The following is a 21144-nucleotide window of genomic DNA, read 5'->3' on the forward strand; positions in this document are numbered from 1 at the left end:
AATGACCGTTAAGCAAAAACGTACCGGTTACCACATTCGGCTCTTCCTTTGCTTCACCCGCGCCGATCACAAAAGCTCTCCCGCGAGCTTGGTTTCCTTTCTGTGGGCAATCCCGACTGAAGTGTCCAGGCTTCCCGCATGCGTAGCAGTTGTCATTGGCTCCAGCTTCTTTAGCACGGCAATTCACCGTCTTGTGTCCTGGTCTGCCACATTTGGCGCACGTGACGTTCGCGCATTCGCCTTCGTGGTGATACTTGCATTTGTTGCACCATGGGTAAGGCCCGCTGTATCCTTTCCTTGATGGTTCCGCGGCTTGAATCGCGTAAACCCTTGTGCTTTCCTGCTTCTTGGGCGGTGGCTGCTTGAAGTCTGATCCTCGGTGGGAGTTCCATTTCCTCTTGGAGTCAGAGGTTCGCTGCTCGTTCAAGCGGGTGGTCAACATACCCGCACGAACCGTATCCCTTGTAAGGGTGATGGCTCGCGCAACCGCCTCGTCAAAGGTCGGAGGTGCGGCGGCGTTGAGCGGGACCCTAACGACAGGAGGTAACCCAAAGATGTACCTCTCGATTTTCTTTTCTTCTGTGTTTGCCATGTCTGGCACCAGCTGGCAAAGCTCGTTGAAACGATTGGTGTAGGCATCGATATCTGTTCCTACCATGGTGTGGTTCCAGAATTCTTGTTGCAAGCTCTGAATTTCTGCGCGAGAGCAGAACTTTCTCATCAACATTTCTTTCAATTCTTCCCAGGTCTTGTGAAGAGCAACTTCTCGCCCCAAAGTCTTTACTTGGAGCTTCCACCAAGATGAAGCTGCTTCTTGGAACATGCAGGTCGCGTAAAGGACCTTCTGGTTTTCACTACATCCGCTGATGGAGAGAACTGTCTCCATCTTGTCAATCCAATTGTAGAGCCCAATGGCTCCTTCGGTGCCTTTGAACGGCCAAGGCCTACAGGCCATGAATGTTTTATAGGAGCAACCTTTGTCCAAGGCTCCTGATTCGGGTTCTGGGGTCTCGTTCTCTTGGCGACCCTGACTAGATTCGGCCTTGCTGGCCTCATGCGTTGCAATCGCCTGCGCGATTATTTCTGCGAGCTCCTCGGGTGTCATGGTAATTCCCTTGGCTCTGGTTGGAGGCATTCTTTCATAAAAAGAAAATACAACAAACTTAGCGCATGTACTCAGAGCACATAATGTTCTTATCTCTAGACACTGTGACCCGTGTTCCTAAGTGCGTGTGTGATTTTTCTTTTGAAAATATTCTTTGAAAAATATTTCATGCGATTCCCCAAAGGTTATAGTCTAGGTTAAAAACTTCTTTTCCTAGTTCGCTATAACCAGCGCTCTGATACCAATCTGTCACACCCGGCCCTGAGCGGCGGAAACAGCCGGGCGCGCGCGAGTGGGGATTGATACTTAAGCACGGGCCATTGCAAAACATTCAAAGATTTTTATTGCGCATGAGAAGTTTAATACAAATACATTACATTGTTTAAGGATTACATAAAAACATCCAAGTACAAAAACTGAAGATTTTCTCGCCATATCCCCTTGCGCGGCGGGTAACCGTGCGCATCGAGGGGATAAAACCAAAATCTTCCAAAAAGCTTGTTTTAGATGTTCAGCGTGTGGTGCTCTAAGTGCGACTCCATGCGCTACCTAGTTATCTCCTGAAAGACACGTAAAAACATTTGAATCAGTATAAACTGAGTGAGTTCACAAGTTTTAGTAACTTGATAAATCGTATTGCATCATAATCTTGATACAAATCATTCTGAAACATAATTCTGGTAGCATCATTAAACACATGCTTGGTAAAACATAGTTATATCAACATATTCTGATAAAATCGTTCCGCGGGTTACGCGCGAACATTTCTGGGAACTGTGCTCGTCTGTGTAAGTGGCGCTGCCACTACGAGCTAAAATAACGTAATACCGTCCCGCGGGTTACGCGCAGACACTTCTGGAAAACTGTGCTCGTCTGTGTAAGTGACGCTGCCACTACGAGCGATTATATGCTGTAATACCGTCCCGCGGGTTACGCGCGGACGTTGTGCCGGAAAACAAGGCGCTCGTCTGCGTAAGAGGAGCGACCTCTACGAACGGGCTCAAACCCATAGTACTGCCCCGTGCTAGGCACTCGTCTGTGTAAGAGGTGCGACCCCTACGAGTGGGCGGATCAAACCAGCAGTCCCTACCCTTAGAGTTCCAATGGTAAAGTGATCACTTACTCGAATCTGGTGCACTATCATCGAAAAACCATAGATAACTGTTCGCATTGCTCATCATGAAACATAACTTAAACACGTAATCGTTTGCTTAGCTTGTAAATATACCATGATAAAACATTATTTAAATACGTGTCCCTCGCCCCGAAAGCAGTTTAAAATGGTGAAAATAGTGAAAATAGGGGCTGTGAGACTCACCTGTGGTTCTTGTTAAGGGATTAATCGAGATTCGGGTTTTCTTGGTGTTGGCCTCGGAATCGAAGGTCTAGAATACGATTAAATAACAAATATATATATTAAGATCAAGATATAAGGGTTGGAAAGTAGATCTCAAGGTTATAATCTCGGCTTACCTAGTAACAGGATCGGAGCTGGAAACAACGGATGCTTGGGAAAGGATTAGTGCAAGTTTGTAGTTCTTTGAAGTGTGTTTTGGGTGATAATTTAGGCTACAAATTTATAGGCAAACTCAAGGGAACATAATCCCTTGCTTTAGGGAATTGTAATCTTTTGAAATGATGATAAAGTATGGAAATTATTATTATTTATTAAAAAGAGTAGAAAAGTAGATTAAAGATTCTGATTTGATATGGACAGGACATGCAGGGCTGTGGTTGGTGAGAGTGGGTGGCTGGCAGTTGACTTTTACAGTTTGCTTTTTCAGTGCTTTAGACAGTGTACAGTAAAAAGTAGAAGTTTTCTGAAACACGCAACCGCCCTCTTTTGGGCGGGGACAATTTCCTTAAATCTGATTATTTTGACTAAGTGTTCTGCGCGTATAACTTGGTGCGCATAGCTTCCTGCGTGTAGAACATTTCTTTGCTGCGGGTAGGTGCGTAACCTTCTCGCAGTTAGGGACATTTGAGTTTCATTTGTAGATTCTCCAGGTGGTTTTGGTATTTCAACATAGTGATCAGTCATGTTGAAGTCAATTCCATCCTAGAGCTTCAGACAAACTAGCTCTCAACGTTCCCGCCATGCGGGTAGGTTAGTTCCCTTCCGCACGCGCATAAACGATGTAGGATGCACCCGCCTTAGCATCATGCGGGATGGTCAACCCATAGACAACATATCGTTTAAGTTACATGAAAACATAAGGCCAAAACGTTCACGCATGGCGCATATAACATATGCTCACGCTGGTTCTTAACATGGTGCGCTCGCGCAGGGCGCACATAACACATGCACGCGCTGACTAACATGGCGCGCTCGCGCAGGGCAAACATAAATGTCCGCGCTGATTCTAACATATTCTCGCGCCGGGCGCACATAATGTGCCCGCGCTGATTCTTAACATAGCGCGCTCGCGCAGGGCGCACATAACAAATGCACGCGCTGACTAACATGGCGCGCATAATATTTACAATCACCTAATTATTAGGTTGATTACTTAGTTTAAGGGGTTGGGAATTTACCGGGTGTCACAATCTTTTCCGGCGCCGCCAGAAAAACGCGGATTCGCCGGAAAAACGAGTTTGGACTCGTTTTTCACCGTTTTTCGCCCCGTTCGATCCAGATCTGAGCTAGGGTGATCCCTAAGCTCATCTTAGGTTCGGTTTATACCCGAATCCACCCGAATCTCATGAATTAAACGGTTTAACGTTGTCAGCTCGTCGTTTAGTGTTTATATCTAACGGGTTTAAGCTCATATAATATTACACTATCATTACCTCGGGTCGGTACTCGGTTTCCTTCTTGGTTTCGGTTTAGAGAAAGGAAGAACTAGATAGAAAGCTTAAGTGTGTGTTTTGGATGGTGTATGGAATATGTGAAATGAATGATTAAGTGGTGATTATGGTTTTTATATATATGGGTCATGGGCTTAAGCCCATGGTCTTTTCCTCTTTCTTTCATAGCCCAAGTCCATAACCCATCTCCATTTAACTAACACAAGCCCAACTCATATTCTATTTATCTAAACCGATAACTACCCACTATTAAATTGACGAAATTTATTTTATTATTATAACCAAAAGTAGGATGTTACATGATGTTTGCACCGGCAAACTCACTCTCAGTGTCAATGATGAGGCTATCACTTTTGACGTAGGAAAATCTATGCATCATCCGCAACATCACGATGACACATTATACTGTGTTGAGATCATCGATTCTATTGTGAGTTGCTATGTGCGAAAATCCTCCATCAATAACCCACTAGAAACACAAATCTTAACAGAAATTATCACCAACCCGTTTTAAAAAACGAAAATCTCAATTCTAACAACAACAATCAAGAAACATCAGAAGTAGTATGTGAGATCACCGAATATAATGAAAAATCAACACCATCAATCGAGGAACCACCAGCCTTAGAGTTAAAAGAACTACCAAACCATCTCGAATACGCCTTTCTGGAAAAGGACTCTCAACTCCTAGTAATCATTTCATCTCACCTTTCTAAAGAAGAGAAAGACGAACTTCTTAAGGTTCTTAAAAACCATAAGAAAGCTAACGTATGGAATATCATGGATATCAAGGGCATCAGTCCTTCCTTTTGTATTCACAAAATCCTCATGGAGGAAGAATACAAATCCGTGGTCCAACATCAAAGACGTCTCAATCCCAACATGCAAGATGTGGTGAAGAAGGAAGTAATCAAACTCCTTGATGTCGGATTAATGTACCCTATCTCATATTCACCTTGGGTTAGTCCCGTTCAAGTAGTACCCAAGAAGGGAGGAATGGTGGTAGTAATAAACGAGAAGGATGAGCTAATACCATTGAGGACTATCACAGGCTAGCGAGTTTGCATTGACTATCGGAAACTTAATAACGCCACAAGAAAAGATCATTTTCCACTTCCTTTTATCGATCAAATGCTTGAACGTTTATCTGGAAAAATGTTCTACTGTTTTCTTGATGGGTTCTCTGGATACTTTGAGATTCCCATTGCTCCTAATGATCAGGAGAAAACCACCTTTACGTGTCCGTATGGCACCTTTGCCTACCGAAGAATGCCATTTGTACTATGTAATGCTCCGACCACTCTAACGTTGCATGGTGGCCATCTTTCATGAAATAATTGAACAATCTATGGAAGACTTCTCAGTCTTTGGAAACTCCTTCGATCATTGCCTAAAAAAAACCTAGACAAAATGTTGGCTCGGTGTAAAGAAGTGAATTTAGTACTCAATTGGGAGAAATGCCACTTTATGGTCAAAGAAGGCATTGTTCTTGGTCAAAAGATATCCCAAGCAGAACTAGAAGTTGATAGAGCAAAAAATTGAAATCATATCCAAACTTCCGCCACTAACTTCAGTCAAAGCCATTAGAAGTTTTCTAGGTCACGCAGGATTCTATCGTCACTTCATAAAAGACTTCTCCAAAATTGCTAGTCCTATGACCAAACTTCTATAGAAAGATGCACCATTCGTCTTCTTTGAAGAATGTGATGAATCATTCAGCATATTGAAAGAAAAACTTGTCAACGCACCAATCATAACTACACCCGATTGGACCCTTCCATTCGAAATCATGTGCGATGCAAGTGACTTTGCAGTTGGAGCCGTACTCAAACAACACAAAGAAAAACATTTTCAACCAATTTACTATGATAGAAAAACTCTTAATGATGCACAAGAAAATTACACCACAACAGAAAAAGAGATATTAGCAGTAGTTTTTGCCTTTGAAAATATTAAATCCTACCTAGTTCTTTCCAAAACCATAGTTTACACTGACCATGCCGCCATACGATACCTCTTCAACAAGCAAGATGCAAAACCTAGACTCATCCGATGGATTCTACTACTCCATGAATTTGTCATTGAAGTTAAGGACAAGAAAGGACTTGAAATTGTAGCCGCAGACCATCTTTCACGCTTAGAATGCCCAGCTTCAAAAGAACATCACGAGAAAATTATCGATGATAATTTTCCACATGAAGTTCTCATGCATATCTAAGCATTCATGAAAGAGGAGGATGAAAGTACTTGGTCTGCCGATTTCGCAAACTATTTAGCTTGCAGAATCCTAAGAAAAGGGCTATCTCATCAAGAACGGAAGAAATTCTTCTCCGACCTTAAGTTCTACTTCTGGGAAGATCCCTAATTTTTTAGGATAGGTGCCAATCAGGTTGTTCGAAGGCGTGTATCAAGAAAGGAAGCCTTAGATATTCTCAAACACTTCCATGAAGGACCAACAGGTGGACACCACAGTACCGCCACCACGGTCAGGAAAGTGTTAGACGCAGGATTTTTCTGGCCCACGATATATAAAGACACACATGCTTTGATCCAAGCATGCGATGCTTGTCAAAGAGCCGAAAACATCTCAGCCAAATATGAGATGGCTCAAAAAGACATTCAAATTTGTGAGGTCTTTGTTTTATGGGGAATAGATTTTATGGGCCCATTTCCTAACTCATTCGGGAATAAGTGCATCCTTGTAGCAGTAATCTACGTGTCTAAATGGGTAGAAGCACAAGCTCTTCCCACTAACGATGCTCGAGTAGTTGTACGATTTCTGAAAAAGTTATTTTCACGATTTGGCACTCCAAAAGCCCTAATCAGCGACAGAGGTACTCACTTCTGCAATGCCTTGATGGAAAAAGTCTTAGCACGATATGGAGTTCACCACCGTTTGGCAACACCATAACACCCTCAGACCAGTGGCCAAGTAAAAGTTTCGAATCGGGGAATTAAAAGGATACTCGAAAGAACTATAGGAATGAATCGAAAAAATTGGGCAGAAAAAATAGATGACGCTTTGTAAGCCCTTAGGACAGCCTACAAAACCCCCATAGGAACAAAACCTTTCAAACTTGTCTATGGAAAGGCATGTCATCTACCAATAGAACTAAAACATAAAGCTTACTGGGCTCTCAAAGTAGTGAACTTTTATGTAATGTCCGCCGGTAAAAACCAGGAAGATCAAATTCATGAGCTAGAAGAACTAAGAGCACTAGCATATAAAAATTCTTGGTCTTACAAAGAAAAGACTAAACTTTTACACGACGCCCATTTAAAAGGAAACAAGAAATTTTAAGTTAGCGATCGTGTACTGTTATATAACCCACGTTTACGTCTTTTCCCAGGAAAGCTGAAGTCTCGTTGGACAGGTCCATACATAGTTTAATCAGTTTTTGACTATATGACAGTCGAGATTTCAAATTCAAACGGCCAAAAGTTCAAAGTTAATGGAAACTGATTAAAACCATACATCGATGGACCATTCGAAGATGTCTCGGAGGTCGTAATCCTCCACCAAAACCAATGAACATACTGGAAGTAGGGTCTGGCCAAAGTCCCTCATTAAACCAGGCCTTGTATATATGTTCTTTTGTTTTACTAAAAAAATTATTTGTCTCAAAACATGGGGACGTGCCTCAGTAGGCACGGTCCCGTGCACGAAGTGCGAGCAGGAATCTTCGCTGCAAAATCTTAGTCAATCTGGTTTGTAATAGTATTGTCAGACCAAAAGCACGGGGTCATGCTTCCTTCTACATGGGGTCATGCCTGACAACTGTTTGGCTATAAATTGCACCTCTTGCCAAGGCATTTCTTGTACCAAACCAAACACAAACTCTCACCCCTGAGAAATCAAAATGCCAACTGAGATGAGAAATGAAATCCCCGTTCCTTGCCAACCGAGAAACGAGACCCAATACATTTCCAAAACCGAGCTACTCATCAAACTTCAAGAGCTCATAAAGGAACTCACTGAAATGAATCACCTTGTAGAGATACGCCTCACACAACTCATCGAGTTGGTGGAAAGCATGAAAATGGAACTACGGGACATCAATGAACAACTTCAATTTCAAGTCCTTTGTTTTACTTACTTTCCTCCACCCGGCCCGTTCGATGGTGGAGATCCATTCAGTGGAATTTAGAGACATTCTTCTTTATCCTTTCATGTGTAATAAAGTGTAATAGGCACAAAGTTTAGGACTTTCAGGCTTAAGCCGATCTAATTTCATGTTTTAGGATTTTCAGACTTATCTCGATTCTGTGTTTAGGACCTTATTATTAATGAAAAGTAACTTTAGAACGTCAAAAATGTTCAGTTAACATCTTAAACATCGTTCCAAAATTCTTATTCTCGCAATTTTGCTGGAAAATCAAAGAAAAAATTCCAGTGACAAAAAGCACGGGTCGTGACTCATCTTACACGAGGTTATGGTCACCCTAGAATCTTCAGCATGATACGCACTGACTCTGTACAATTCTTTGAATCAAAAACATTTATTCTCTCAAAAACACGGGTCCGTGCTTCACCAAACACGGGGACGTGCTCGATGTTCCAGTCTCTATATATTGCATGCCATCCTCACTATTCCTTTCATACCATATTGAAATTTCTTGAAATGGACAACAAAATAATGGAGTGGAAACCAGTGAGGAGAGTCAAAAATAGTGATTCTTCCTCACACCTTGAGGAGGAAGTCATAAGACTTCAAGGCATAGTAAGAGACCAAGTTGAAAGTAACATCCAAACAGAAGCTCGCTTGATCGAGTTGACTAACAAGGTTGAGCTGCTAAGGTTAGAGAATTTCCACATTGTTGAAAACCACAACAAAGATGTGGATTACAAGCTCAACTTCCATAACCGAGAGATCGAAAAGCTCAACAAAAAGCTTTCCGAGCTCTTGGAAGCCAAACGAGCCCCACCACACATTTAAGATATGTTCGGGAATGGTGGTCGTAAGTAGGATAAGCCTTGTTTTGTTTTCTTTGAAATTGTTCTCGTTTAAGCTATTTTCATGTTTCTCGGTACATGTTGTATAATCTTCATTGTAATGCTAAGAATTCAATGAAATTTCTTAGGACATTGTGTTTTTAACCTTAATCGTCAAAGAAAATCAGTTAAAAACAAACCAGCTCATTAAAGAAACAATTAAAACAAAAAGGAACCTGACTATTACATGCAGCATGGGGACGTGCCTCATAAGGCACGGGGTCGTGCCCCAACCTTCAGTACAATTACGGATTAATAATTAAAACAATAACTTCCTCATAACATAACCCTAAAAACATACTCCGCCTCTGTCCGAGAACCTGCGAACTAACCCCAGAAATTCCAATCCTTGCTTCAAACCTTCAATTTCCAACAAAAGGTATGTCAATTTGATAATTATATGAGTATAATTGACCATTCTAGGTCTAAATCGGACCCCAAATCCGAAATTGTTGATGAATCGGGTCAAAACCCAAAAATTAGAATGGTCAATCCTTTAAGTCTAAGGCTTGAATTAATAAATAGGTTTGACTAGTTTGAAACATAGGGTTGGAAGAGGTTGTTAAGGAAAATCATTCGGGTTTGAGTATTGGAGGATCTATACCATAAAAATCAAACTCAGATGATACTCTTTAAAAATCGGGTTGAATCGCAAGTTCGAATCTTGACATTTTCAAATTTAGGATTATAAAAACGGGCCGTGTTTCTGCAAAACACGCCCCGTGGTCAACCATAGATCAACCCAAAAGTCAAAATTAGTTATAATGGTCAAAACTGCCAAAACCATATTAGCATGGGGTCGTGCCTCTTGAGGCACGGGGCCATGCTCGACCTTTTGTTCCACAATTTCAGTAAAATTTTGAGAATAATTGACTAATCTTATTCTAAAATTGCAGATGGTTAAATTTGGGGACGACGACCATGCCTTCTTGATCTTTCCTAAAAGACGGATGAACGCGCCCGACAAAGATCGGCCTACTTAAAAAACCGACTTCCAGAGCTAAACTTTTATGCTTGTAAAGATACTCTACATAAACACAAAAGACTTTATAAGTGCGATGGAGTAGCTGTCGAGTTCAATGTCAGGGTGGAATGGTACAAAACCTCGGTCACACAACTCTGGATCGATCTGGGCATTCATAGGAGTGATGAGACCGATACTCCCATATGGTACGAGTCTTTGACACCTTTTGCAGACGAAAATGCTGATGAATCGAGCGAGCCAGGAATCACCAAGATACAAGCATGGGAGCATTTAAGTTTGGGAGGTGAAATATACTATCCAACCAGCACCAAGAGCACCGCCTTACGCAACCCACTGATGAGATACATTCACCGCTTGCTGAGCCACATAGTCACTCAGCTGTCCAGGGCGAGGGGATCATGGGGTTAAGGGATTTATGGGCCCTATACTGCATCAAGAACGAGGTACCTTGCAATATCGCATACACCAATGCAAATGCAAGGATCCCAAATACCCCTATCTTTGGTAGTGCATGGATTTATAAACTTTACAAAGCTTATGGTGCGGACAGAGAAGGAACACGAAGCCCGAACCCAATCGCACTTGATCTCAACTTCTGCATCAGTATGCAGATGGTCCAGAAAATAGGCAGAAACCCAGACCAGTGGAGTCAGGATGCCCTCAACCAGATTTGAGATCCAGAGGACCCCGCTGAGATGACCATTCAGTACATACCGGAGAGGAGGACAGGATCACCACCACGTCAGACCAGCCATCGCACTTACTCTCAGCAGGGCGGCTCATCATCATCAAGAGCTGGCCCCATCTCGTCATACCATAGCCATTACTCTTTCGAGGGACTATAGAGGCTCATTGACCCGTTTCAGACTCACACCACTGCTTCTTTTGACAGGTTATCAGGGAAGATTGCTGATTTTAACGCACAGCGAGCCGCAGAATACGTAGAGACGAGGCGGGAGATTAATCAGTTAGGTGAGCGCATGGACCGGCAGTTGGGACCCTTTGACCCAAAGCACCCGGGCAACTGACGAGCATCAGCGATGGTAGGTCTGGTATGGGCATGGGCATGGGTATAGGCGGTAGTACTTATCTGACATTATTATTATATTTGTTTGAAACAATTTCTATTTGGTTATTGTTGGTTTGTTTGCTACTTATTATGGATGTGGGTGCCAACACGTTTGACTAGGAATTTATTTAGCCCGTGTGGGAAGGGTATGGATGATTTCATACCCAATTTTCAGTAGTATTATGCTTTGGTTGTTTGTTGGTTATGTGCAGTCTTTATTATTCAGGTACACCACAAGAAAACGGACGAAAAACAGGGAACGCTCTATCGAAATTTCGTTAGCCCGTAGGGAATTTCCTTTCCATTTTACCCACCATACTTCATATGTATCTTATCATGAATCTTTTTGTGAATCTTTTCACATTGAGGACAATATGAGATTCAAGTGTGGGGAGGGGTATTACTTGACCAATTGCTTGCTCAACTAATTATAAGATTCTCTAACAACAAAAAAAAATTAGCAAACAAAGACTATTTTTGTGGGAAAACCAAAAGAAAATCCAAGAATTTTTTTTGCAAATAACCAACTAAAAATCTACTATAACTAAAAAAGTGAAAAACGTATAAAGAAGGTTTGTAATATTGAGAATAAATTTATGCAAAATATGGCATTTATACCCAATTCCTCCATTACTATGAGATAAACCTCATGCCATATAAATATATTTTTTTCGTAAGCTTTGAGTGAGTCATATGTTTCGTGTGATGTAGAACTTGTCGAAAATATTCATTTTAAGACCGCACGAAGCTTTGTATAAAGAATAAGGTAATATTATCATAATTCCCTCAAACCGTTCTCCAAATTACAAAACCCATAATCCTTACAAAACCTTACCATACCACTTTATCCTTTTCACCGGTAAAATACAACCTGGTCTATTACCGGCACACCCTAAAGAAATGGAAATGTATTCTTTCGATTTCAATTTCCTTTGCTGCATACATTTAGCAAAACCTAGGTTGCCTCCAGAACTTAAATAGAGAGTTTTTCTCTTCAGCAATGAGGTGAGGAAAAAGTGGCGCCAAGACGAACAAAGGCCACAATTTGTAGAGTTTCCAAAAGCGCAATGAAAAGAAGAGCAAAAAAGATACGAAGGATGCTTAGGATGTGGAAACTAGTCCCACGAAGAAAGAAGTAGAAAAGGTCAAACTCAGTTTCAACGTGAATATACCGAATTAATGAGAATGGGAGCTATTAAGATCAAAGCCGAATGATCCATTAGAGTTGGGAGTTATGTTTAGAGCAGGATTGAGGACCAACTGATCCACATCCGCGACAAAATTGGTCTTGACAATCTAACCTTAAAAGATTCACTAGGTTATTATTATTATTATTATTATTATTATTATTATTATTATTATTATTATTACTATTAGTATTATTTTTATTAGTACTACCATTATTACTATTGTTTTTATTAGTATTATTATTACTATTGTTATTTATGTTTGATTTTTAAATAAATAAAGTATATATTATATAAAATAATATATGTATATATTATAGGAAAGGTTAAACGAAATATTTTGAACACCTAATATAGTTTGGTTCGTTAGCGGGAATGGTAAAAGAAATATTAATCTCATATATATATTATACCTTTTTTCTTTATTTATAAACATGTGTATGTGTGTATGTATATATTCGTTTGAGGATTAAAAATAAAATAGAACTAAAAATAAATTAACTAAACCGGGTTCTGGGAGACTCAAAGGTTCGGTTTTTCCCAAAATTATATTTAGTATATAATATTATTAAGTAATAATAGTATTAATCAAACAAAAGGATTAATAATAAAAAAAACCAAAACCGGGTCCAGGGGGTTCGAACCCTCACCCTGGCCGGTTCCCAAGCTTTACACTCTCGCACCAGCCCTCAGGCTGGTGTGTTAACTTGTGAAAGTTAGCAGTTTTTAAAATACATAGGCAAGATTGAACTTCATCCCAAATTACCTTTAAACCCTATAATCCAAAATAGTTTAATTGATCCATGTTGTTTACAATTGATGTACGGTTATCATTTTCTGGTCAAAAACGATCTAATTGCATGATTCATTTACCTGGAATGATAACAGAATGACGGAGAACGGAGAACAAGAAGGTCCGGCACTGAATTGATCATAAAACAGGTGTAGACAGCTTAGTTTGTTGTAATTAGGTTAGGGTTTTGAGTCGTGATGATGAAGTGATGGTGTGGACGAATTTAATTGTGTTATGATCGTGTATTTATTGTGATTTAAGAACGAATAGGCCGCGGTTCGTTATGGTTATGATTACGAATCAACTAGCTGCCAGTTGCTATTGTTTTACAAGCTATGGTCATGACATGCTATTTTTAGAGAATATTTATAAATACCTTGCTTGAAGACAATCAAGGTTCAAGTGTGGGGATGTTTGATACATATAAAATTATTCATCTTTTTAACATAAAATAATCTCTTAAAATTGAAACTTCAATCAAATAATATAGTTCAAATAGCTACTTATCATGTTAAAATGTATTTTCAGGTAAACCCAAGCCTTAAACGAAGAAACAAATGAAAAGCCGAAGAAAAATGAAAGAAAACCCAAGAAAACACTCAAACACGCCCACATGCCTTCCTGGACACACCTCCATGCTTTCCTATGCAAGAAAAGACAAAAGTTTGGAAGAAAAGACAAAATATTGGGCAAATGCGCACATGGCCGTGCCTCAGAAGGCATGGGGCCGTGGTCACCATTCAAAAAAGAAAAAAGAAATATAAAAAATGACCAAAAACACGGGGTCGTGCCTCATGAAGCTTGCCCCCGTGGTGAGTCAGCACGTATGATCTAACAGAGCACTTAATGCGACTGGACACGGGGGGGCGTGCCTCATGGAGCACGGGGTCGTGCCTGAGTGCCCAGACTGCCTATAAATAGTGGAGCATGTTGCACTCATTTGGTGTGCTTGAAGAAAACTTCTATATGAGTTTCTCTTATAAAAACACCCACATTGCACTCACATTGAAGATCTTGTGGAGAAATTGATGGCTTGGATGCTATCATCATCATCATCATCCATCACCATTGAAGAAGGAAGATTCATCCAACATTTGGTTAGATTGTACTAGTTTGATCATGTGGTTGTTATCTTCATCTCTTTTGATGTTCATAACCATGCTCAATATGAGCTAAACTCCATTTACCATCTAATTTCTATGAAGAAGATTTGTTTTACTTGATGATTATGTTGCAAATGTGAATTAGTTTGGTAAAGTACATGGTTATTTTGAAATTGTCATTTGATGAAGAAATGTTTTATCACTTTAACTCATTACATCAAGGTTGATGATTAATAATCATTCATGATTCACTCATGTTCTTGGAGACTACAAATGGTAAAAAGAATACCTTGATAACTTATTCAAGATAAAACATGGATCCTTATATTGTACTTTATAATGATGAGATATAAGTTATGATATATTTCTCTAGTTTTCGTAATTATGAAATAACATCGTTAACACGATTGCTTTGGTTATTATGTTAGTTAAAGAAATCATATGTTAATGGAATGTGTAAATTATAATCTAATTAAATCAACAAAACGGAGGTTGTGTGAGTTAATTAGAATCACCCGAAGTTGTTAGGATTGGTATTTTAGAAATCGAAGTCAATCCTAATCTTTCTAATTTACCAAAATACTTGCCTATTTAAATTGACATTCTCGTGGTAGTATGAGATTAAGCAAGGATGGACTTGAAAATACGCATGCTACCTTCTTTAATGGCAAAGAATATGTTTACTTAGAAATGAGGGGCTATTCTATCATATATTACTAGGGCAAATTTATCACATGTTTACTTAATAATCATCAAGGAAGAATGGAGTGGATTCTTGATCTTAGATGGTAACCTTCATATAACTGAATTACTCATTTAGAATTTCTCTTCTTGTCACCTATATTATATATATATATATATATATATATATATATATATATATATATATATATATATATATATATATATAAGTATTTCTATTATATAAAGAGTTTGAAAATCAACCCCAAAATGATTAAACTCTCCGATTAAAGTAAAACGAAGATTCACTATTAGAAACATTTGTATCCACGGATCGATACTTGGTTCTTACCAATACTATTCTACATATACGATAGGTACACTTTCATATTTGTGTGTGTTTAGTCTTAGTGGAAATCACTTTTTTAAATTTAAAACACGATCTTGTGCAAAAGCTAAATCTCCTCTTTTATATTCAATCTCACGCACAACACATACATCATAAAATATCATAATTATTACTATTATTATTATTATTATTATTATTATTATTTTATTATTATTTTTATTAGTACTATCATTATTACTATTGTTCTTATTAGTATTGTTATTACTATTGTTATTTATGTTTGATTTTAAATAAATAAAGTAATTATTATATAAAATAATATATGTATATATTATAGGAAAGGTTAAATGAAATATTTTGAACACCTAATATAGTTTGGTTCGTTAACGGGAGTGATAAAAGAAATATTAATTCTCATATATATATTATACCTTTTTTTTTCTTTATTTATAAACATGTATATGTGCATGTGTGTGTATGTATACATTCGTTTGAGGATTAAAAATAAAATAGAACTAAAAATAAATTAACTAAACCGGGTTCTGGGAGACTCGAAGGTTCGGTTATTCCCAAAATTATATTTACTATATAATATTATTAAGTAATAATAATATTAATCAAAGAAAAGGATTAATGATAAAAAAAAACCGCGTCCAAGGGGTTCGAACCCGCACCCTGGCCGGTTCCCAAGCTTTACACTCACGCACCAGCCCTCAGGCTGATGTGTTAACTTGTGAAAGTTAGCAGTTTTTAAAATACATAGGCAAGATTGAACTTCATCCCAAATTAACTTTAAACCCTATAATCCAAAATAGTTTAATTGGTCCATGTTGTTTACAATTGATGTACGGTTATCATTTGCCGGTCAAAAATGATCTAATTGCATGATTCATTTACCTGGAATGATAACAAAATGACGGAGAACGGAGAACAAGAAGGTCCGGCACTGAATTGATCTTGAAACAGGTGTAGACAACTTCGTTTGTTGTAATTAGGTTAGGGTTTTGAGTCGTGATGATGTGGTGATGGTGTGGACGATTTTAATTGTGTTATGATCGTGTATTTATTGTGATTTAAGAACGATTAGGCCGCGGTTCGTTATGGTTATGATTCTGAATCAACTTGTTGCCAGTTGTTATTGTTTTACAAGCTATGGTCATGACTTGCTATTTTTAGAGAATATTTATAAATACCTTGCTTGAGGACAAGCAAGGTTCAAGTGTGGGGATGTTTGATGTATATAAAATTATACATCTTTTTAGCATTAAATAATCTCTAAAAACTGCAACTTTAATCAAATAATATAGCTCAAATAGCTACTTATCATGTTAAAATGTATTTTCAGGTAAACCCAAGCCTTAAACGAAGAAACAAATGAAAAGCCAAAGAAAAATGAAAGAAAACCCAAGAAAACACTCAAACACGCCCTCATGCCTTCCTGGACACGCCCCCATGCTTTCCTATGCATGAAAAGACAAAAGTCTGCAAGAAAAGACAAAATACTTGGCAGATGCGCACATGGCCATGCCTCAGAAGGCATGGGGTCGTGGTCACCATTCAAAAAAGACAAGAATTATAAAAAATGACCAAAAACACGGGGTCGTGCCTCAGGAAGCACACCCCCGTGGTGAGTCAGCATGTATGATCTAACAGAGCACTTAATGCGACTGGACACGTGGACACGAGGGTGTGCCTCTTGGAGCACAGGGCCGTGCCTGAGTGCCCAGACAGCCTATAAATAGTGGAGCAAGTTGCACTCATTTGGTGTGTTTGAAGAAAACTTCTATATGAGTTTCTCATATAAAAACAACCACATTGCACTCACATTCACTACTACAAAAATAGCTTTTAATGACTAACAATTTATGACTCGCAGCTATTTATGACTCGCAAATGTGTGTGTCATAAAAAAAGAGTCATATTTTCTAAAAATTAGAAGATTTATGACTCACTTTTTTGTGAGTCATTAAGCAGCAGTCATAAAATTGAAAAAACGAAGATTTATGACTCACTTTTTTGCGAGTCATTAAGCAGCAGTCATAAAATGGAAAAAATAAAGATTTACGACTCACTTTTTTGCGAGTCATTAAGCAGCAGTCATAAAATGAAAAAAATGAAGATTTATGACTCATGATTCAAATATCAAAAACTAAACGACCACCATGTATCAAAATATAGCGCCCATTTTTTGTACCAGAATCGATATATTCTCAGTTTGGTACCGATATTGAAAGTAAAATTACTAACACCGTACCGATACCGAAACTCAAAACTTTGGTATTTATTCAGTATCAACGGTAGCAAATTGGTACCGATTTCGGTACCAGTACCAATCGGTACCAATAGCGAATTTGTTCATCCTTGTCCCAAACAATTAAAACTCTATAAAAACCTTTTATTTTGGAACGACGAATTTTATTAAAACAACTAGCGAAATGCTAGAGACTAGACACAACCAAGATATGATTAAAATATAAAATTACACCAATCGATCCATCTTATACCAGGTTCAGTCGAGGCAAGGGTATGTGTATGAGTAATTGAGTATAACTTATGGGGGCAATTTAAAATATTTAAAACTTGAGGGTATAACTTTAAACTTCTACCAGGTTCGAGGCAAGTCCAGTTCATAACCCCAATTACAAGCCTTACGCTCCAAGCATCCTTAAACCCCAATTCTCTCATATCTGCTCCGACGATCACCGCCACCGCTGCCGGCCACCGACATCCGTCGTGAAACACCACTCGCCACCTCTCGCTCCGTCGTATAATACCTCTGGTACGCTTCCTCCCTCACACACACACACACACGCTGTTAACTGGTCACCTAGTAGACCTTCCACGTGGCTTGACGGCTCTAATACATACCACAACCATCGTTCTTCTCACTCAATCAACGCTGAGGGTTTGCAGCACACTCATTCACAGCTCTAATCACTTTCTCCATCCGTCTTCTAGGGTTCAGTCACACTCATTCATGGCTAGGGTATGCAGCACACTCATTCACGGCTAGGGTTTGTTAATTGAAGTTGATTGAAGTAAAAGTTTCAGGTATATGCCTTCAATTTTACATTGTTCTATTGTTAATTGCTAGTTTCATAAGTGGATAGGGTTTCACGGACTGTTAATTTAGTGATTGAAAAACTGAATTTATTAATTTAGTGATTGAAAAACTGAATTTATTGCTTTCTAAATGTTAAAATCATAAAGCTAGGTTTCTTGATTCAATATGAGGGTTTTAATATTGAAGATGATAAATATTTGGAAGTAACATGCCTAGCTTGAAAACATGTGGTTTTGTTTGAAATAGGTAAAAGTCATTCTTTTTAGTTGAGATGATTCTATGAGTTATTTGAAATGAGTTAAATCGACAAAGTGATAAACTATTTGCAATAAAGATATATGCACACATGGTGTTTGTGTAAATGCCTCAATCAAAAGAAAATAAACAAGTTGTTAGGATATAAAATTCATGTTGTTGCAGTCTTAAAAGTATTTGTATAAAATCATAGAAAAATCATGTTGAGGTGTATTATATATGCTTGAAAAGCCCTTTTGACATGCTATTTTTCATCTTTGAACATTATAATCTAATTCAGATTTAAAGGGGTTCAAATCAGTAGATTAAAATGACATTTAGTATACACAGCATGCTGTTTGATGTTAAATAATGGTTCTGTCCTGTTCTTAAAAAAACATATAAAATCGTATAAAAATATGGAAAAGGTGTATTTTATATGTATGGAAAGGTCTCTGAGTCCACTACAATTCGTACTTGAACATGAAAAGCTAAAGAAACCTTTAAATTGGTCAAATTAGCCAATTACCACAGCTGCACAGAAAGCGCTGTACAAAAGCAAGTTTTATAAACAAGTATATAATGACTAATGTTTGTAGCCTTAGGGTTAAGATTGGAATATTGATTATTGGAGTTATTCGGACGTGATATTTATTAAAGTTTTGTATAAACGGGTTGATATATGTGTATACATTGATTTGTTGATTTTGTGGATGAATGAATATATCTTTGAAGTATATGATGAATGGATGCTAAGGATGTACGTTACGTATCCTAAAATTATTATGTTGAATTTCTAAGCCAGGTATGGTAAAACTTGGAAATCAACGGATCAAGGTTGAAGATAAATTAACAAGAACCCCACAAGCAAAGGTAAGTTTATCTTACATCTACTTTAGGAAGTTGAGCCTTGTTAGTATATTTTGTTTATTATAATTTATTGTTGTGAATACGGGTAGTTACAACCCATTTAGGATGTAACTTGATCCTATAAGTCTATGACTATATAAAGTAAGTATGGGACGTTTTGACCCGTTACAATTGTAATTGTTAGTTTATCTTACATAATTTTTATTTGGGAATGAATTGTGTTTAGATTGTAAATAATAGCAGTATTTGGTAGTATTTTTAAAAATCATAAAAGAATAGAAACAGAATATAAATGCGACACAACTAACTTTAATTAGAAAGTCAGGTCAACGATCGCAAATGCAGGTTAGCTTGAAAAGATAGCCCTACACAATTTGATCGAATATGTTTTGACCCAACCAAGTTTGTAACGTCTTTTTTTTTCTTCTTAGGTTTGTGGAGGCAAAGAGGTATACACGGATGCGGATCTTGATGTGGTTCATGAAGAATGGTCGAGCTATGCGGTCGGTTTGTTTGCCGAGAATGATTTCTTGTATTGACTAAACAAATATTTTTTGTAACATTTTGATGTAGAATGTTTAGTTAAGAAATGAAATATTTTGTATGAAAGGTTTATTTTGTATGCTTTTGTCATTAATTTAAATATTATAATAATAATAATAACAATAATAATAATAATAATAAAATAGTAAAAGAATATTTTTTAAATAATACCATGACTCGCAAATTTGTGTGTCATAAATTGCAGTCATAAAAGTGTGTCATAAAGTGTAAGTCATAAATGCGAGTCATGAAATGTGAGTCATAAGTTATAACTCGCGAGTGCGAGTCATAATTGATTTATGACTGGGCTATCAGCGACTCGCGTTTGCGAGTCATCTGTAGCCATTTATGACTCGCAATGCGAGTCATTAAAAGCCTTTTTTCTAGTAGTGATTGAAGATCTTGTGGAGAAATTGAAGGCTTGGATGCTATCATCATCATCATCCATCACCATTGAAGAAGGAAGATTCATCCAACATTTGGTTAGATTGTTCTAGTTTGATCATGTGGTTGTTATCTTCATCTCTTTTGATGTTCATAACCATGCTCATTATGAGCTAAACTCCATTTACCATCTAATTTCTATGAAGAAGCTTTGTTTTAATTGATGATTATGTTGCACATGTGAATTAGTTTGGTAAAGTACATGGTTATTTTGCAATTATCCTTTGATGAAGAAATGTTTTATCACTTTAACTCATTACATCAAGGTTGATGATTAATAATCATTCATGATTCACTCATGTTTTTGGAGACTAGAAATGGTAAAAAGAATACACCTTGATAACTTATTCAACATAAAACATAGATCCTTATATTGTACTTAGAAATGATGAGGTATAAGTTATGATCTATTTCTCTAGTTTTCTTAATTCTGAAATAACATCGTTAACACGATTGCTTTGGTTATTATGCTAGTTAAAGAAATCATATGTTAATGGAATGTGTAAATTATAATCTAATTAAATCAACAAAACGGAGGTTGTGTGAGTTAATTAGAATCACCCGAAGTTGTTAGGATTGGTATTTTAGAAATCGAAGGCTTTTCTAATCTTTCTACTTTACCAAACTACTTGCCTATTTAAATTGACATTTCGTGGTAGTATGAGATTAAGCAAGAATGAACTTGAAAATACGCATGCTACTTTCTTTAATGGCATAGAATACGTTCACTTAGAAATGAGGGGCTATTCTATCATATATTATGAGGGCAAGTTTATCACATGTTTACTTAATAATTATCAAGGAAGAATGGAGTGGATTCTTGAACTTAGATGGTAACCTTCATAAAACTGAATTACTCATTTAGAATTTCTCTTCTTGTCACCAATATATTATATATATAAGTATTTCTATTTTA

At 37.7% G+C, this 21144-nt stretch overlaps 1 long non-coding RNA gene across 1 annotated transcript; it reads left to right on the plus strand.

Moving 5' to 3' along the window:
• The first annotated feature begins 17735 nt into the window (after positions 1-17735).
• On the plus strand, positions 17736-19755 carry LOC143634714 (uncharacterized). The gene is made up of 4 exons (XR_013153908.1): positions 17736-17852; positions 18032-18124; positions 19177-19244; positions 19673-19755. It is a non-coding gene; the product is annotated as an uncharacterized LOC143634714 (long non-coding RNA).
• Positions 19756-21144: the final 1389 nt, after the last annotated feature.

This window comes from Bidens hawaiensis, unplaced genomic scaffold (assembly GCF_021521415.1).
Source record: "Bidens hawaiensis isolate Kalapana, Puna unplaced genomic scaffold, B.hawaiensis_p1.1 tig00007223_1, whole genome shotgun sequence".
NCBI lineage: Eukaryota > Viridiplantae > Streptophyta > Magnoliopsida > Asterales > Asteraceae > Bidens > Bidens hawaiensis.